We start from the raw sequence: 13,416 nt of genomic DNA, 5'->3' as shown, positions 1-13,416 counted from the left end.
CCTAGCACAGTGCCTAGCATATAGTTATTAAGATAAACATTTATTGTATTGTACTCTTCTGGGAATACAAAAGTGAAAAGCAACACAGTTCTTCCCCCAAAGGAGCTTACAATCTAACAGGAAAAACAATGGTTTTAGAGATGTTGTTTGATATGATGATAGGACATCCAGATAGAGATGCCCAGCTGAGAATCAGAGCTGTGGGATGGCAGTTCAAGAGAGAGGCTGGGGCTGAAGAAGTAGAGTTGGGAGAGGTGATAGATAAGACCTAAGAATTGGTGAGAGAATATAATCTAAGTGAGACTATACTAAGTGAAAGAGTATAGTCCAAGAAGATCCAGAAGGCTGAATGTCTACATTCAGGGTCAGGTGGAGCTAGCAAAGGAGACAGAGAAAGAGTGGACCAACTGGGATCATGTAATATTCACAGAAGCCAGGATAGAGAGGGGTTTTAAGAAGGAGAAGGGGGAAAATGTGGTCAAATGCTAGCGAGAGGTCAAGAAGGTCTTGAAGAATACAGAAAAGGTTCAGTAGAACTTCTGAGGGAAATGGAATATGGAATCAATTTAAAGAAGAATGAGAAGCAGCAATAAAAGACTGAGTTTAGAGCATCTGAATATGTAGGGATACAGTCAATAGAGTTTTGTGTCTTTCCCTAGTAATATTCAGCAGCCAGAAGCAGAGAAAGCAAATGGAAGGGATGTCTAGGAATGGCCATTGACATAATGGGGCCAAGATATCCTAAGGTGCTAAAGAAAGCACTATTGAAATAGCTTACTAAGGGGTGGAGGTGAAACCAGAGGAGGCCAATGGACTGGAGGAACAGGGAAGGGTCAAGAGACCAGAGCCCACCATGAGAACAAAGAGGAAATTCAATAGGTGTGAGGCAGTGGGAGAAGTGGAAGATAAAAAGGATGTTGTCAGAAAGGAAGAGCTTCCAGGTCAAGCTCTCGGAGTTGGAACAGTTCCAGGGAGTGGCCATGACAGGGGATAGAAGCTAAAGTGAAATAAATATTTTTTAAAAGTTATTGTGGTTAAAAGAAGGCTAAGGAAGCATAAGGTAAGGATGGTCACAAAATCATGTAATTAAAGAGTTGAAAGGGACATCAGCAGCCATCTAGTTCAGCCCATGTACAAAAGGACTCACTTCTATAATATACAGGTGGCAAAAGTGGGGAGGGTAGAGAGAGCTCCTAGTTGATCCCAATACCCAGGGCTATTAGAGAATTAAGCTCTTATAGCCCATGTCTGTATCGGAGAAGCCAAGATGTCAAGCACTTACTATGTGCCAAGCACTGTGCCAAACACTCAGGATATGAAGAAAAGCAAGAATAGGGTCTCTTCCCTTTAAGGAATTTAAATTCTAATGGGGGCAGACAGCACGTAAACAACTAGGGACATATAGGGTATATACAAAGTAGACAGTAAGAGAAATGAAGGCATGGGGAAGGAGGGATTAGGGGCCATTGGGAAAGACCTCCTGGAATAGATAGGATTTGAGTTGGGCCTTGAAGGAAGGCGGGGAAACTAGGTATTTTTAGGTGAGAAAACAAGCTATTTTTAGAGGTGAGGGAGTGGAGCATTTCAGACATGGGGGACAGCAAATGGGAAGGCATGCATATGGGAGACAGACTGTTGTATTCAAGGAATGGCTAGAAGTCTGGTGTTGCTGGAATATAGGGTATAGTGTAGAACCCCCAGAAGCTAACAGAAGTTTGAAGTGGAAGCCATCTTTCTGGCCATTGAACTGAATCCCACAGCTCCCGCTCTCAGTCAAGCAAAACATCCATAGACTTTCCATTCCATTCAGCAAACATTTATTAAATAGCTATTGTGTACAGAGGACAGTGGGCTGAGAAGACAAAAACATGGTCTCTACCCCAATGACACCTAGTAGGGAGATATTACACATATATAGGTAAATATAATGATAAAAATAATTACATGTGGCATACCAAATACAGAACTGGCCTTGGAATCATGAAGACCTGGGTAGCAGTCCTGCCTCTGACATAATAGCTATATGACCCTGGCAAAGTCACTTAATTAACTTCTCAGTGCCCAAATGCAACAGTCTAAAAACTAAAGTAAAACATATAAAGCCTCAATCCCATAAACCTTAGACTAAACGTGAAAGAGTCCATTGAACTGCAGCAATGTTGTATGAGAAATGTGTTTCAGTAGGCCAAGGAAATTTGACCATAAATTATCAAACTAGAAAACACAAATGACTCAAAAGTTTGGAGTAAGCAAGGCTTCCCAGCATATCCAGGAAGAACCAGCTAGGAGGTGGGGGAAGGAGAGGTCTCACTCAGCTTTGACATCCTCCTCTTGGCCAAAGGAGAAACTTGTAAGCTTGGAAGGGTCCAAAGGACTTCTCACCTTCCCATCAATCTCATAGTTGTATCCTTGGAAGGGCATCAAGATCCAAGGACAGATGGATGTAAATTCACCAACTTAAAGGAAACCTCTTGAGTACCTCACAAATGAGAGAAAAAGAGAAAATTACTTTTAGCAACCAGAAGCTGTAAGTTGCCCATTTGAAACGTGTGCTCTCTAAACTTGAATCCACTTCCCTCTGAATTCTGAATGAATTTGTGGAAAAGTGTGTCACACACTTTTGGAGGGGGATGTTTTATGCCAATCACTTTAGTGATTGCTTTCTAAAATGAATAAAATATCAATAAATGTCTCTTTCTAAAAATTACATAAGGTTGGCTTAGTAAATGATTCTCAATGAATAGTGTTAAGGGGGAGGCATGCCAGTGGGGGCTCAAGCTCATAGCGTTAGAGAGTCATCCACAATTCCTAAAGATGCCCCTAGAACCTCATGGGAGAAATGCAGCCAAGCTCTGTCCAGTTTGGACTCAACTGGACAGTAAGAGTGGGAGCTGGAATCCTGAGCTTTATGAGCTACATTATAAATTGAAAAGAGCATGCCAATCTACATTGGTCGTTCCTCACTGGGAGCTCCCTAAACCAATTAAGCCACAGTTTGAGGTTTTGTTTTGTTTTTTTTAAATCATGATTAAGCACGCTGGAGAGGTGTGAAATAAAGTGCTATACAAGAGTCAGGGGACAAAGCTTGTTACCAATTGGGGGATTGCTTCCTGGAGGAAGTGTAATTTGTGTAGGACTTTAAAGGACTGAAGTTCTTATCATCAATGGATAAGGGAGATGGAGAGGATATTCTTAGACATAGGAAATACTTTGAATAAAGGAATGGAGGAGAGAAAGCACAGGATGGTGTGGCAATAATTTAGTCAGAGCAGAGAGTACATAGAGGAGAGTTTCATGAAATTGGCTGGAAAGGATGAATATCACCTGTCTGTGGAAGGCCTTGAATGCCAAGCCAAGGATTTTTAATTTCACTCAGTGGGCAGTGAGGATGTTTGAGCAGAGGAGTAACACTAGTAGAATATATTGTTCTTGAAGACAGGGACTATTATTTATTTTTGTCTTTGTATTCCCAGCACTGTACCTTGCACAGAGTAGGCACTTAATAATTGCTTGTTAAGTTAAAAAACTCAATCAGCAGACTTCAGTAGATAATGTCGTCCAAGGATCTGGAACCGATGGAGATCATGGTGCCAGAATGGCTTATATAAAATGAGTGGTCAGACAGACAGAAGAGGCACCATCAGGACTGGGAACACAGGCAGGACTGAAGCTCAGGAGATGGAAGATCCCTTAAAAGGACCTAGTATAAACACCTCATTTTACAGATGAGGAAACCGAGACCCATAGGGGATTTGGGTTTGAATCCTGGCTCTATAACAGTTTCTGTGTCAACAAATCAGTCTGTTGTTGCTGCTGTTTAGTCATTTTAGTCATGTCTGACTCTCTGTAGCCCCATTTGGGGGTTTTTTGGCAAAGATACTGGAGTGGGTTTGCCATTTCCTTCTCCAGCTCATTTTACAGATGAGGAAACTGAGGCAAACAGGGTTAAGGGACTTGCCCAGAGTCACACAGCTAGTAAATGCCTGAGACTGGATTTGAACTCATGAAGATGAGTCTTCCTGACTCCAAGCCCAATGCTTTATGCACTATGGTGCCACCCAGCTGCCCTTTTTCAGTCAGGCAGTGAACATTTATTAAGCCCCTACTATGAGCCAAGCACTAGGCTAAGTTCTGGGAATACAAAGAAAGGCAAAAGACAGTCCCTGCCTTTGGAGACCTCACGTTATTGTTTTTTATCATTATATTTACCTATGCATGTGTAATACCTCCCTACAAGTTGTCATTGGGGCAGGGATCATGTTTTATTTAAGATTTGTATGTTCTCAGACCTTTGAAGACCTCAAAGTGGGGGGACAGCATGTATAAACAGCTATACACAAACAAGCTATAGAAGGATAAATTGGAGATAATCAGGAGAGGGAAGGAACTAGAATTAAGAGAGATCCAGAAAGGCTTCCTGGAGAAGATGGGCTTTTAGCGGGGGCTTGGAGAAAGCCAGGAAAGCCAGGAGGCAGAAATGAGAACAGAGAGCTTTTTGGCATGGGGGACACTCAGAGAAAATGGCCAGAATCAGGGGGTGGAATGTCTTGTTCAAGGAACAGCAAGGAGGCCAGTGACTTTACCCAAATGACTCAGAGCCTCCTTGGTCCTTAGCTTCTTTATCTGTAATACAAGGGCTTTTGACTAGATGTCTCAGAGGTCCCTTTCAGGTCCAAATGTATGATCCTGTGACAAGAGATGGAAATACTCCACTGCACCGAGTTTCTGTCTCTTGTTTCATCCAGCGCAATTTGACAGACAGAAGCTCAGCTTTGTCTCAATATGCCATCCAGGTTGTCTGTTGTCTGTGTCAGACTTCTTCACCCTAGGGAAACCCTCGTGGTGCAAAAAATGTCAGGCAGAAAGATAGGCACTTGGTGTGTCAGCTGCCTTGTATTATCACAACCGTGCAGCAATGGCCCAAATGGAGAACTTTAATAGACACTTGTTGATGGACTAACAGAGTAGCACTTAATAAATGCATGTTCACTCACCGATGAGATCAGTTGCAGCTCCCCCTCCTCACCTTCTCTCCCACCATCCCTACAAAGGGAGAGAATTATCCCCCCTTCTAGAAAACCCAACTCATGTGTTGGGATAAAAGATAAGCCCCGCCAAATTTGCACTATTTCAGATAGATGGGATTCACCTAGCATTGTCTCACTTTATATGGAGATCACTTGGAAACAAATTTAAGGAAATCTCAGCTCCTGAAAAGCCAAGGCCTTAGAACTGAAAGGTGTTTCTGAGACATCCCTGGTTTCTCTAGGCCACATGTTCCCCCAGCTCTGCCTCACCTGGCACAGAGCCATTCCTTAAGCCTCTAAATGAAGAAGTGTTGGAGCGATAATTTACTGTTTAATAGACTAACTTTCCATTTGCCATTGCCAAGTCCACGCACGTATTTCTCCCTGGTGCCATAAAGTGAGTCTCATCGGCCCTATAACTGTGCACCCTGCCCAGAATGATGGAGTTCCCAAGCCTCTTCCTGGTGACCTTCTCTGGAGGGACCATTTGAAAAACTTGCAGGCCTTTGTCTGCTGGCTTTATAGTCGGAGGAAGTGCTTTGTGGATTGAGCTCTGTTCCCATCAGTTCCCATTGGGGCTCACTTCCTGTTACTCCAGCACAGATGCGGTACAAGCTCCTTCTTCAAGAGAAAAAAAAATGTACAGAGGAACAGCAAGACAGCTTCGGTCGCTGCAAAAGTCAAGAGAGACAGGAAGCTAGAGTCGGGGTTCCATCTGTACTTCTCAATCGGTAGCATTCTGTCTCTCATCCCTCCTCCTTTGTATACAGTTTAGGAAGGTTAATGAGCCTCCTTGGGAATGGGATCTGGGGGATATAGCTCAAGGGGCTAAAGAGGGACTTGGACTCTTCCTAGGCCACTGTCAGCCATAACTAAAGGCCACAGCTCCTTATTTCCCTGACCCTTTCCCTCTGGGTTTGACAATCTTCTCTACCACATCCTCCCAGAATTCTGCAGATAATTGTTTGTGGTTGTCTGAGCTACTCCTGACCCCCTTCAATTCAATAAACATTTATTTTTTGGAGGGGGGAAGACAAGGCAATTGGGGTTAAGTGACTTGCCCAAGGTCACACATCTAGTAAGTGTCAAGTATCTGAGGCTGGATTTGAACTCAGGTCTTCCTGACTCCAGGGCCAGTGCTCTATTCACTGCGCCACCTAGCTGCCCCTCAATAAACATTTATCAAGCACCTGCTATGTGCCAGGGACTGTACTAAGTGATGAAGATATAAATAAGAAAAATAAAGACAGTCCCTGCTCTCAAGAAGCTTAAAGTCTAGTAGGGGAAGACAACACCCAAAAGAAATTCAGGATTTTAAAAAGAAGATCCTACCGTTCCTCATTCTTTTCCTTGGATCAAATGTGATTTCACTGATATATAACAGCGGCATCAAGCTCAAATAGAAACAGAAGCTACTAAACCATACACAAGGATCCCTGCGGGCCACATACTGACTTAGAAAATCCCATGTTTATATAATTTCTTTTTTTTTATTAATACATCAACACATTAAAATCAGATAGGAACTTCCTTTTAATCTGGGTCAGGCTACACTCAGGAGTGCTGCAGGCCTCACATGTGACATCTTGGAAAGGGAACTCCTGGTGAAGAAACTCCTTCTACCACAGCCAACCAGCAATTCATCTGTAACTCGGAATCTTAGAGAGTGTCCTGAAGCAGTGACGACTTAAGATTTGTGCTCTGCACCCCAAAAGATGTGCTGGGACTCTAGAGCCAAAAGCAGAAGTAAGCAGATTGGGAAGATAACTGGGTCACCACACAAGGAGAGACAAAGGGGTAGCCTTTTTATTTAGTGCCAGAACATCCCACTCCCCATAGCATATGGGTATTTATTTTGTGATGAACCAGTTCATTATATGCTACCATGAAGCTCCTGGTGGACAGTGGAACCCACTGGAGTTCCAAATTTTGAGTCTTGGCTAGAGCCCATGCCTTGATCCTGGGCTGCCGGGCACTTGGACATCTTTGATGAATACTGTTGGGCATGTGCATGTCCCCTAGTTGTTCACCTAATGTGTGAAGATATTTAGAAAGCTGAACTGGACCAGAATTCCAGGCAGTATGTTCTCCCATTGTGGTCCTAATGATTAGAGGAAGCAAAACTCATACTTTCTGCACTCCACTCCTGAAGCTCCTTCCACAGCCCTATCTTCAGGTTTTTCAATAGCAGGGGAGGGGGACGATTTATAGAAGTAATCGAGAGGTGGAAGTGGGGGATGGGTCATGTTTCACTCCCTGTCCTCTTCCTACTCAACAGTTTTTAAACTCTCTTGGAATGGCAGTAAGAGCAGAGTGAGGGCTTAAGAGAGAGATGATCCAAAAGCAGGGACGATAGGCTGGTGTTATCCGGGAAGGCGGAAACATCAACCATCCTTAGCACTGAATTTACCAGATAAAACGACCAAAAGAAAGATCTAGGGAGGCTCCAGGGAAAAGAGCAGGGGAACAAAAGATCACCAGCGCCAGCTAGTGGCTATCTGATGGACTACAAGTGAGTAAACCCAGTAAAGACATTCTCTCCTGCTTATTTCATTTGGCAATGATTTGGTTCCCCCACTCTTCTTTTAACTTCTTTGTAGCTCTTTTTGTTTCATGGAGGACTGCGCAGGAAAATTGAATGCATACATACATGCATGCATGCATGAATGAAGGAGTGACTGAATGAAAAAGCATCTATTAAGCATTTACTATATGCCAAGCACTGGGACACATATAGAAAAAAATATATAGCCCTCAAAGAATTTGCTTATATTCTTTTTTTTCTTAGTAACTTGTTACTTTCCAAAAAACAAAACAAAAAAATTGTTACTTTTATTTTTTTTAATTACAAGCATTTTTAAAATTAATCTGCCCTTCCCTCTACCTGATTGAGCAAATTTAAAATAAAAAACAAATCCTTCAGTACATCACTACACAGTTCAGGAAAACAAATTCGGACATTAGCTATGTCCGAAAACGTATGTCTATATTTTAAGTTCATTATTTGTCAGGAGGTATCATGTTTCATCGTCATTCTTTGGGACTTGTGGTTTGTCATTGCATTGATCACAGTTCTAAAGCCTTTCAAAGTTATTTTTCTCTATTATGTTATCACTGTATAAATTGTACTAGCTCTGCTTACTTTGCATCAGATCACAGAGGTCTTCTCCTTTCCTCCAATTGTCCATTTTCAATCAATCAATATTTATTAAGCACCTACTATGTGCCAGGCACTATGCTAAATGCTGGGGATACAAAAGGAGGCAAAAAACATTCTCTGCTCTCAAGGAGCTCACAATCTAAAGGTTTCTTAGGATCATTTTTTATGGTACAATAATATTTAATCATATTCCCGTATCACAATTTGTTTAGCCATTTCCCAACGGGACACACCCTTAGTTTCCAATTTTTAGATAACATGAAAAGAGCCAACATAAATAGTTTTGTTCATATAGATCCTTTTCCTCTTTCTTTGATTTCTTTAGGGCATAGACCTAGTAATGGTATATGGCTGGGTCAAAGGGTATATGCACAATTTGTTAACTTTCTGGGCATAGTTCCAAATTGCTTTCCAGAATGTCTAGACCAATTCACAACTCCACCAATGGTGTACTAGTGTATGTACCTGTTTTCCCATAGTTTATTTATGTTCTAATAGACCAGACTCCTTGAGGTTTTGGTTATGAGGTCAGAACAAGTCAGCTCTACTAACACATGGAAGGCTATGACTCCTTTTGTTGGATAATTTCTCACTATCTTGTTAACCCTATATTTTAAGAATTGAAACAGCTTATATCTAGTTCTCTTAAGCAAAGTAGAGTAGGTCCATATGAGAATTCTTTCTTCCTCTCTGTAGATCATGTACATAAAACCAATCTCTAAGAAGGCTGGAGTTACCCAAATATTCCATTTGGAATTTGGGGGCCTGGCAGCTTGCAGATATACTTATGTGGCAGTGCATCTACCTCTCCCCTACACCAACCTGGTCCTTGGGAAGAGTAGCTAATGATACAAGGGTATGCTCACTACTCAGAAGCATAGAATTTTGAAACTAGAAGGGACTTCAAAAGTCATCTCCTTTTAATAACATTCCCCAGTGATGGCTGGTGCATGATGGGTGTGTTCTGATTGAGTGGGAATTAAAAATGAAATATCATTTTAATGTAATACCAGCAGTTAGGGAGCAAACAGCAGTAGCAATATAAACCAGTCTGAGTGAAGCCAGAAGAAAAAGGATAGGTCTGGAAATAGACCTAAATTAGTCGAAAGGAAAGGAAAGGTGGTAGTAGTAATGGTAGTAGTAGTAGCAGCCTCAGCAGCAGTAGTAGTAATTTGCCATATCTGAAGAGTTGGTCACTGGATTCAGAACTAGTTGTATTGCTAACACTACTGAAAATGTGGAGTTTTTTTTTAGTGGAATGGACAAGTCCACCTGAAGCCTCTAAAGCTAGCTTTAATTACCCTTGCAAGCCAATCATGCAGGCCATGTGGACATAAGCAAGCCAAATGGGTGACCTTCCAGCCTTAGCACAGATACACTCTTTTTATCATTTGACAATTTCCATTATACACAGAACACTTATATTAAGTATAAATGCCATACTGTAATTACTCAGCAGAAATTTACTCAGATATTCTCCTAAAACACGTATGCATAGTACGGAGCTAGGAACCTGGAGGAAAACCTAGCTGAGGACCAAAATTTAACCTATTTAGGACCGTTCTAGCACTTTTTATTTTAGGGACCAGGAATCAGAAATGGCATTAGGTCCAGAATTAGATGATTAGCTTTCTAGGATTGCCTCAATAATATAACTTCCCCCATAAAGCCGCAGGATCTTAGGACTGTAAGAAAGAGGTCACTTAACTCATCCTGTTATTCAGTGCAAGAATTCCTTCCATAATACCCTAGGTAATCGCTCATCTAACCCATTTGAATGCTTCTTGTGACAGGGAATCTATTCCATTTAATAGTTATAAAAAAAAAAGTTTTCCTTATGATGAGTTAAAATCCATCTTCTTTATGACAACCCTCTCAATATTTGACGACACCTCTCATGCTTTCCTTTAGTCTTCTCTTCTCAAGATTCTAAACATCTCCAGTTCTTTCAGCCCCATTCCCACCCCCCCCCCCCCAGTATGTTATGGTTTCTGGAGTCCTTACCACGTAGAGGAAGTTTATTATTACCTAGAGCGGAAAAGGAAAAAAGGGAGGCAGCATGCCATCTCCAGCTTTCTCTACTTTCCCTCTTCTTTCATCTCCTTCCTCTTATAAGGGCAAGCCTTTGTAAACTGGTGAGTTTTCACTTATATTAAACATTTTTAAAATAGAATGCATATTAACAGAGCCTTAAAATTCAGATAACTCAAAAATGGTTCTCTATCACTTCCCAGCTGTCTCCACAACCATACTGATTTCACTCAAACCCATCTCGCTGCCCCCACCTGGAACTTTAGATTCCACCCTGCGGATGCCAGGCTCTGGTAAGGGAGCTTTTCCCTTATTTTGGCTTGGAACCATGCCTCTGTGTGGCCATCTACAAACCATGCCACCTCCCCCCTATATGATGTTTTTCCCTTTTAGAATACAAGCTCCTTGAGGGTAGGGTCAGTCTTTTTGTTTGTACATGGTCATCCCCAGTGCAGTTTAGGATTTGACCTCACAAAATTTAGGTCATGTATCCATTTGAAGTTTTATTATGGTACAATTCACAACCTATTTTCTGCTGGATTGCTCTCCAGTTTTCCCAGCAGTTTTTTGTCAAATAGGGAATCTTTACTCCAGTAAAAACTGTATACATTAAAGTATACTTACCTAGGTCACTTAGTTTTATCAAACACTGGGCTACAAGAACTTGTTTACTTAATCTATTCCATTGATCAATTTTTCTAATGTTTAACCAGCACCAAATAGTTTTGAGTTTTACTGCTTTATGGTATAGTTTGAAATCTGGTATTGCTAGGCTCCCTCCCTTCCCACTTTGTTTCCCTCAAGATTCTGAACCTTTTGTTCACCAGATGAATTTTGTTATTATTTTGTCTTCATCTATAAAATAGCCCCTTGATAGTTTCAATGGTATGGCACTAAATTGTAAAGCAATTCAAATAATATTGTTGTCTTTTATTATATTGTCACAGTTCAAGCATGAGCAACTAATATATTTTTATATAATTATAATATATAATTTTTTTTTCTTTTCCTTTTTCTTCTTTCACTTCCACTAAGTGTTTTGTAGTTGTATTGATATAGGTCCTAAGTAAGTCTTGGTAGATAAGACTCCAAGATACTTAAGATGCAGCAGTTTGGTGGATACTATATGGGACTTGGGAGTCAGGAAGACATGAGTTCAAATCCTGAATCAGATCCTTTGTTAGTAGTATAATCCTAGACAAGTCTCTTAATCCTCTTAACCTTGACTTTCTCATCTGTAAAATGGGGTTAATGGCAACTACCTCACAGTTGTTGTGAGGATCAGATGAGATAAACTGAGATGCGTATCATTTTTACAAATCTTAAAGCACTACATGTCAGCTATTATTCTATGCATTCCAGAATCACTTAAACTGGGACTTCTTTTTCTCTCTTCCCGTTGGCTTTCGTTAGCAACAAATACATAAAGGCCGATGGTTTTTATGAATTTATTTTATACCCTGCTACTTTACTGAAGTTACTTATTTCAATTGATTTTTAGTTGAATCTCCAGGCGTCTTTAGGTGCCATCTGCAGAGAGCAGTGATTTTGTTTCCTCTTAGTCTATGCTCATTCTCTCTATTTGTTTTTGCCTTATCGCCATACCTGCCATTCCTAGGACTATATTAAATAATACTAGTGACTGTGAACATGCTTGCTTACCCTGATCTCACTTATTTACTAGGCTTTCTAGTTTTTAATGTGTTCTATTTTGGTCAAAAGCTGCTTCTGCATCTTTTTTCTCTGAATTGCTCTTCTATTATCTCCAGGCTTTCTTCCATTCATTCTTCATTTCTCTTTTCATTTCTTTGTTCCAACAAAAACTTTCCTTTTATTTCATCAGGTATTAACGGACCACGTGATCTGTGTCCAGCACTTTATTGTTTTCTTCCCTACCCCACCTCCATCCCTTCCCTCTTCCCTGCCCCCATCTCCTTTTTTGCTATTATCTTATTGCTCCCCTAAGTATTCTTTATTAACAACTCACATTGATAGGGCACTTTACAGTTTACAAAACACTGTATTTCCACATGTATAAGACACACCCTTTTTCGAAAAGTTTGGGGTCGAAAACCTGGGTGTGTCTTATACAGTGGTTGTAGATTTTTTTTACTTGCACTTCCTGCTTTTTCGCGTTTGTTGTCTTTGCGCTCGTTGTTTTGCATTTGTTACCAGTATATTAGATTACGTTTTGCCATGTTCTGCCCAGAAATGGCTCAGAAAAGATTTTCATACAATGCTGAATTCAAGTTAAAAGTGATCCAGTTTGCAAAAGTGAATGGAAATCGTGCTGCTGAACGTAAGTTTGGTCCTCCTCCAACTGAGAAAACAATCCAAGACTGGCTATGGGAAGAAGAAACCCTACTGAAAACGCCACAGCAGAAGAAGGCCATGAGAGGCAGGTCAGCAAAATGGCCTGATTTAGAGAGGGAATTGAAGATATGGATTGAAGAGCAAAGGGCAATTGGAATTCCTGTGTCCACAAAGATGGTTCAGCATGAGGCAAGAAGAATTGCTGATGAAAAAGAAGTTACTGATTTCAAAGGAGGACACAATTGATACTTCAGATCTATGAAATGGAATGGACTTAGCATGTGTACGCGCACCAGACTTGCCCAAAAGATGCCTGAAAGCTACGAGCAGATGAATAAAACTTGAGTTCAATAACTTTATGTAATACATTTTTTTTCAAATTTCAGGCCCCAAAATTAGGGTGCGTCTTACACATGGGAGCATCTTATACATGGGGAAATACAATAACTCGTGCCAACCCTTTGAGATAAACAGTGTAGATATTAACCTTGAAAACAGAATTAAGGCCCAGAGAATTTGTGACTTCCCTGTTTTCACACAGTTGAGTCGGAATTCTAAACTCGGGTTTGGAGAGCATTCCAAATCCACGACACCATGATTCCTCTTCAGCAGGCTCTCCAGGAGGGCCAAACACCAACTGACATATAAGAACCCAAATCTTCAGGTCTTCAATAAGGGACACTATAGACTGGCAGGGTAAGAGGACAGAGATCTTCTCCATAGCATTCTGGGGAGTGAGGTGAGAAAAAGATAAAGGTCTGAATGAGCAATAAAGGAGAGAAATTGGGAAGAGTTCTTTCAAGCTCTAAGCTTGGGATAATGCAAACTGAAAAGAACAGAGCCATCAGTAACCTGAATTTCAAGTTTTGTTGGTAAAAAAAAAAT

This window comes from Trichosurus vulpecula, chromosome 8, assembly GCF_011100635.1.
Source record: "Trichosurus vulpecula isolate mTriVul1 chromosome 8, mTriVul1.pri, whole genome shotgun sequence".
Taxonomy (NCBI): domain Eukaryota; kingdom Metazoa; phylum Chordata; class Mammalia; order Diprotodontia; family Phalangeridae; genus Trichosurus; species Trichosurus vulpecula.
This window is presented reverse-complemented; position numbering follows the sequence as displayed.